Raw genomic sequence first — 6196 nt, forward strand, 5'->3', positions numbered from 1 at the left:
CCTTTCACTCCTTTGCTCTTCCTTCCCTTTTTCTTTCTCTCTTCCGTGTTCCAACAATCTTTCCTTCTCTGCTCTCCTTCCCCTCTCCCTCCCTGGTCACCTCTCCTTCCTCTCTCTCTCCCTGGTCACCTCTCTTTCCTCTCTCTCTCTCTCTTCTTGTCTTCATCCCTCTGTCCTTCCTTTCCTCTTCTTCCCATCGTTTTCTTCACGTTTCATCTTTTTCCTTCTTTTGTAACCGCATTCTCTTCCTCTCTCTCCTTCCACTCACCCTCCTTTCTCGCCTTTCCTTCCTCTCTCTCTCTTTTAGTTTTCATTCCTGCGTCCTCCTTCCCTCTTCTTCCTCTCATTTTCCTCACGTTCTACCTTTTCCCTTCTTTCCCCAATGTCCTTCCCTTTTCCAATTCCCTTTTTCTCTTCCCTTTCCCTTTCTCCCTCAATATTTTTCCCTCCGCCTCTCCTTCCCTCATCTTCCTCTCGTTGCCCTCATGCTTCACCTTCTCCATTCTTTTCCCTCGTATCTATCCCCTTCACATTCTCTCCCTTCTCTCCTCTCCTTCATCTCTCTCTCCCTCTTTTCCCTCTCCTCCTCGTTTCCCTCACGCTCCCTTCTCCCTTCTTTCCTCTCGTAGCTATCTCCTTCGCGTTGGCAATGATCCCCTTTTTAGGAGCGGGAAGACGATATTAAAACTTCCCCGCCCATCAAGTTGACCCTTTCCGGAGATGATAAATTGGTAGCGATGTAGTACGAACAGCTTCCGTGTATCCCTTTTTTCTGCCCCCAGTTTATTTTCGTCCGACCCGACCCGAAAGTTTAGCTCTTAATACCGGGAGATTCCTCGCTGATCCAACTCTTTATCTATAACCACCCTCATATCCCCGGGACCAGGAGAAGGAGGAGGAGGAGGAGGAGGAGAGCAGGGGCATGAAGAAGAGGAGGAAGAAAACGGTAAGGGTCTTTCTCCACTCCTCCTCCTCCTACTCCTCCTCCTCCTCTTCTTCCTCCTCCTCCTCCTCCTCCTCCTGAGACAGTAAAGATTAGGATAGTTTAGTGTCCTCTGTTCGTTTTCTTTTGATTCGTCGTCAGATCGCCTTCAGAATAATTCAGAGAGAGAGAGAGAGAGAGAGAGAGAGAGAGAGAGAGAGAGAGAGAGAGAGAGAGAGAGAGAGAGAGAGAGAGAGAGAGAAAGAGAGAGAGAGAGAGAGAGAGAGAGAGAGAGAGAGAGAGAGAGAGAGAGAGAGAGAGAGAGAGAGAGAGAGAGAGAGAGAGAGAGAGAGAGAGAGAGAGAGAGAGAGAGAGAGAGAGAGAGAGAGAGAGAGAGAGAGAGAGAGAGAGAGAGAGAGAGAGAGAGAGAGAGAGAGAGAGAGAGAGAGAGAGAGAGAGAGAGAGAGAGAGAGAGAGAGAGAGAGAGAGAGAGAGAGAGAGAGAGAGAGAGAGAGAGAGAGAGAGAGAGAGAGAGAGAGAGAGAGAGAGAGAGAGAGAGAGAGAGAGAGTTCAAACATACCCCCATTACCCTACCCCTCAAAATATAACTAAAAACTGCTAACTAATGAAAAACACCGTACAAATAAAAAAAGAATAAAAAAGGCATTGAACAGCCGAAATATGAAATTGCTGGACGCCAAATACACACGAATCTTTTTGACCCGCGATTCAGACAACAAATAAAATATATATCTGGCGGAGGCGAGCATTTGGATATTGTGTGGATTTTCCCGCCCATCGATCCGTGCCGCGTTAGTTAGTTCGTCTGTTCGTTCGTTCGCTTCCCGTAACAATGCGATTCGGGTAACACGGAAATTATCGTACGTAGTCTTGTTAAACACGTCCCAACATGTATCTATTCCCTTTCATATTAATCTATTTCCCTTTACATATATCCATTTCCTTCCAGATCTATCCATTCCTTTCCACATCTATCCTTCTATCTATCTATCCACGTCTATCAAAGTATCTAAAGGATGTATGTATGTGTGCTTTCTTTTAAATAATCACACCCAGACTGCCCTATCTCTAAGTCTTCCTTGTGTGGAGATTTGATTTTAGCCTTTTAAATAACTTCCCCCTAATTTTTTTTTACAATGATTCGATACAAAAAAAAACAAAAAACAAAAAAAACCCAGTCGTCTATATGTGTGTTTTCTTATTAATGATTCCACTCAGTCGATCAAATAATATCTCTAACTTCTCGTACGGCGATCTGATATTTTTTTTACATAGATTTTGCCGTTTTTTTTTACAACAAAGGAGGCAGCTCAAGGGCACACAAAAGAAGAAAACAATAATAAAAAAAAAGCCCGCTACTCGCTGCTCCTAAAAAAGAAACAAAAGAGATGATTACAATGATATTCAATGATAAATCAGTCATATTCATTAGAGTATCCACACATATATACATAATGCCCCCAATCGATCCCTATCTCTCTGACGTCCTCCGTAGCGATCTATATCTCCATTTAAAATTAGACTGGATAAACAAACAGTCATATATATTAGTGTTTCCACATATATCATGCCCTCCAATCGATCACCATCTCTCTGACTTCCTTTAAAATTAGATTCGATACACGAGCAGTCGTACTAATGTGTGTTTTCATATAAATATTATCTTTAATCAATCTCTGTCTTCGTGTTTTGCTCCGTGTAGCGACCTAGAACTGCTTTTGAAATGAGATTCGATACAAAAACAGTCCTATGTATCTGTGGTTTTAAATAGATAAGACCATTTTGTTGACCCTAATCTCTGTGTCTTTCTCGTCTGCGATTTGAATTTGTTTTTAATATAGATTTTCCTTTTACAATAAGATCAATTAAAAAAAAGTCCCATATATTAGTGTTTCCATATCAGTAATTCCCCCCATCGATCCCTATCTCCGTGACTTCCTCGGGCTGGCTGACTTCGGCGCGGAAATTCGTAGCACCGGCGCGCTTCAAAAATGGAACGGAGAAAAAGAAGTGATGATGAAAAAGAGAGAGAGCGGATGAATGGCCGGCCCTGATTCACTAATGTATTATGTGTGGCGTTCAATAATTCGCGGCGGAGATGGCGTTGGTGGCGGTGGCGGTGGTGGTGGTGTTGGTGTTGGTGGCGGTGGTGGTGGTGGTGGTGGTGGTGGTTGCGTGGTAGTGGTGGTGGTGTTTCCTGGCGCCGGCACTTTGGGGTTGAAACAGGGAATTTTACTTTAGATATTACCGTTAATATCAATAGAAAAGTCTAGTCTCTTCTACCTCTTGCCTTTTTGTCCTTTCTATTTTGGTAATGTTTGTAATATTAATTCTATACAAACTATCTATTTTTTATCTGTTCCCAATCCTCCTCCTCCTCCATATCTTCCTTCTCCTCTTCCCTTTGGCTTTTCCTAATTCCTCATGTGGTAACGCTTATAATATTACACGCCATACAACCCATTTCCTTTTCCCTCTATTCCTCATACCTCCTCCTCCTCCTCCCCTCTGAAAAGGATTACATCGGCTTATAAAAAATGCTATATAAACCTTTTCCTGTTTCCTTTTTCAGTATCGGGGAGCAGACCAGTAGAAATTCACCGGCCGTCTAATTCCGAATTCTAAGCTTAACTTACACTGGCCACTTGTTGCGTTATTAAATTTACTCCCCTGAATACCTCCTTTGGGCCGGGGGATGCGAGTGTGTGTGCGCGTGTGTGGGCGAAACAGAGGCCGTCTGCATTTACTCTTAATCTAATTTATATACGTCTAAATCTATTTCCATTTGGCCGCATCTCTCTGTTTATGTATCTGTCTGTCTGTCTATCTATCCGTCCGTCAGCCCACCTGGTGTTGATGTCTCGATCCTGTACGTGAATGAGTGAGGTTGCTGTGGTGAGAGGGAAAGGAGAGGGAAGAGGTAAATTTGTGGAAACGTGAGTGGAAAAGGTTAGATGAGAAAATGAAAAGAGAAGTGAGGGGGGATGAAAAGGAGAGGAGGTATTATGGAGTGCGTGAGTGGAAAGGTGAAAAGAATAGGAATAAGGGAAAGGAAAGTAATAAGAAAAGTTGAAAGTAAGTGTGTGAGTGAATGAAAAGGAATGGAAAAGGTAAGATGGGAGAGGGGAAAGGGAAGAGACGAATGAGTGAGTATATGAGTAGAAAGGTGAATGTAAAAGGTAAGAAGGGAAAGAGGAACGTGAAGTGAGGGGGAAAGAACTGGAAGGGTGATATAGGGAGGTGAGAGGGAGGAAATCAGACCGGGATGGTAAAGAAAAACAAGAGAATAACGAGGTGAAATGAAGGAAATATGAATGGGAGGAGTGGAAGGCAAGGGGGAAAGGAAAAAGAAGTGAAGAGGAGGTGGTATGGAGTTAACGGAAAGGCAAACGGAGAAGGTATGATAAGATAAAACGAAAAAGGAAGAAAAAAGATACGTAAGAAGCATGGGTAAAGGAAGGGAAGGAGGCGGACGAGGTGAGGAGAGACAGAAACAGAAGAAAATTAAAAGAGGAGGAAGGGAAGACGGAATTAAGAGAGGAAAGTAAAGGAAAGGCGAAGGGAACAAGAAGATATGAAAGGAGGGGAAAGAGGAGAGGAAAGGTGGAAACTATGAAGGAAATAAGGAGAGAGGGTCAAGGAAAGACGGAATGAAGGAAGGAGAGGAAAGGGAGGCGGAAACAGTGCAATAAGAGAAAGAGGAAGACAGATATTGAAGGAGAAAGACGAAGGGTAGAGAAAGGAAAAGAAAGTAAAGGAGGCAGGAGGAAGGGAGGAAGAGGAAAGGAAAGAGGTAAAAAGGAAGGATGGAGAGAAGGAAAACGAGGAAAAGAATGACGAAAAAGGGAAGAGGAGGAAAGGGAAGTGGGAAAAATGAAGGAAGGAAAGAAGAGAAAGTGAAAGAAAAGGGAGTCAAAAATTAATAGAAATGCATACAAGAAAGAGATAGAATGAAGGAAATGAGGTAAAGACAGGAAATAGAGAGAAAAGGGAGGATGAAATATAAAGAGGAAAGGTGACAGAAGGGGAGAGTAAGATAAACGGGAAAGAGGTAGACTGAAGGAGAAGCGAATAAGGAAACGAAAGAGGGAAGAGGAAAGAGGGAAGAGGAAGGCGGAAGGGGAAGGATGAAGGGGCGGTGAGTGAGTGAGGTGGATTGAGTTACCCCATCAAGATAGGTAAAGGAAAGGGATGGTGACGTGTGTGTTGCTGGTGGGTGGCTGAGGCGAGGCGAGTGTGTACCAGCTGTGGGGAGTTTAGTGATGAGGCGAGGTATACATATAGTTGGTGTGGCTGGGTTGAGGGTGTTGTTGTTTTCTATGTTAGTGAGTGTAGCCTTTCCAACGGGTTCCCAATATATTGTCTTCGCTGTTTCAGGTTATATGTTGTGCTGTTACGTGTTTTAATGAGTTTCGTCTCCAGCGTGTTCCCAGTTAATATTCTTCCCTATTTTTGGTTTTCCCGTTGTGGTTTTGTGTCTGTCAGTGAATTCAATCTTTCCAATGGGCTCTCAATACGGGCTCTTCGCTGTGTTGTTGCTTTGTGTGTCAGTGAATTTCATCTTTCCAACGGGTTCACAATACGTGCCCTTCGCTGTGTAGTGGTTTTGTGTATGTCAGAGAATTCAGTCTTTCCAACGGGTTCTCAATAAGTGTTCTTCGCTGTTTATTGTTTTCATGTTGTGTTGTTGCGTATGTTTGTGTCTGTTAGTGCATTTAGTCTTTCCAACGGGTTCCCAATATGTGTTCTTCGTTGTTTATTGTTCTCCTGATGTGATGTATTGTGTGTGTTTGTGAATTCGGTCTCTCCAACGGGTTCTTAGTAAGCGTTCTGCCTTATTCATTGTTTACCTGTTGTGTGTTGGGTTTTCAACTGAGTCTATTAACCTTTTCATAATCCAAACTTTCACATCTGCTCCCATCCTTAATCTCCTTTTTTTCTTTCGTTTTTCACACACAACTTAGGAATCTTTAAACAGTTCTATCTCTGTATGTGTAGCGATTGTAATTCCTTGGCGTGTGTGTGTGTGTGCGTGTGTGTGTGTGTGTGTGTGTGTGTGTGTGTGTGTGTGTATTTGCTATTAACGTGAGTAAAGAATTAACGAAAAGATCCCTCGCTTATATTATAGTCTATCCTTAAGTCTTCTCTCTGTGCCGTTCTCCTGTCCTCCCTTTCCATCACCTGAGAGAGGGTTCGTAGGGAGATGAGCGTCGATAAATCCACTCTGAAGTAAGACTCACTGAAGGAATATGA

The sequence above is a fragment of the Eriocheir sinensis genome, chromosome 48, assembly GCF_024679095.1.
Source record: "Eriocheir sinensis breed Jianghai 21 chromosome 48, ASM2467909v1, whole genome shotgun sequence".
In the NCBI taxonomy this organism is placed as follows: Eukaryota; Metazoa; Arthropoda; class Malacostraca; order Decapoda; family Varunidae; genus Eriocheir; species Eriocheir sinensis.